We start from the raw sequence: 634 nt of genomic DNA, 5'->3' as shown, positions 1-634 counted from the left end.
CGATAAATTAAGTACCAGTTACGAACTGGGGTTGATGTAATCGACTTAATACCTATGTCTGTCCTTGTTTGTTGCCTCTGTGTTTAGCCCCTTGTGGGTAATAAAGAAATAGAAATAGGTATTTCGTCTGTGTTACGTTGTGAGTTCAAATTCCGCCGAGATCGACTTTGCCTTTCATCCTTTCGGGGTCGATAAATTAAGTACCAGTTACGCACTGGGGTCGATGTAATCGACTTAATACCTATGTTTGTCCTTGTTTGTCCCCTCTGTGTTTAGCCCCTTGTGGGTAATAAAGAAATAGGTATTTCGTCTGCCGTTACGTTGTGAGTTCAAATTCCGCCGAGGTCGACTTTGCCTTTCATCCTTTCGGGGTCGATAAATTAAGTACCAGTTACGCACTGGAGTCGATGTAATCGACTTAATACCTATGTCTGTCCTTGTTTGTCCCCTCTGTGTTTAGCCCCTTGGTTTTTTTACGCCTCACAAGCTGAAAGATATCGATAGATTAAGTACCAAACTTAATAATGCGACCGTTTTATTCGATTAAACTCTTCAAGGTAATGCCTCAGAATGGCCGGCAGTCCAATGACTGAAACAAGTACAAGATTAAAGTTATGTTTGTGTGTGAAGATTT

The sequence above is a fragment of the Octopus sinensis genome, linkage group LG4 (genome assembly GCF_006345805.1).
Source record: "Octopus sinensis linkage group LG4, ASM634580v1, whole genome shotgun sequence".
Lineage (NCBI taxonomy): Eukaryota > Metazoa > Mollusca > Cephalopoda > Octopoda > Octopodidae > Octopus > Octopus sinensis.
Note: the sequence above shows the minus strand (reverse complement) of the source record.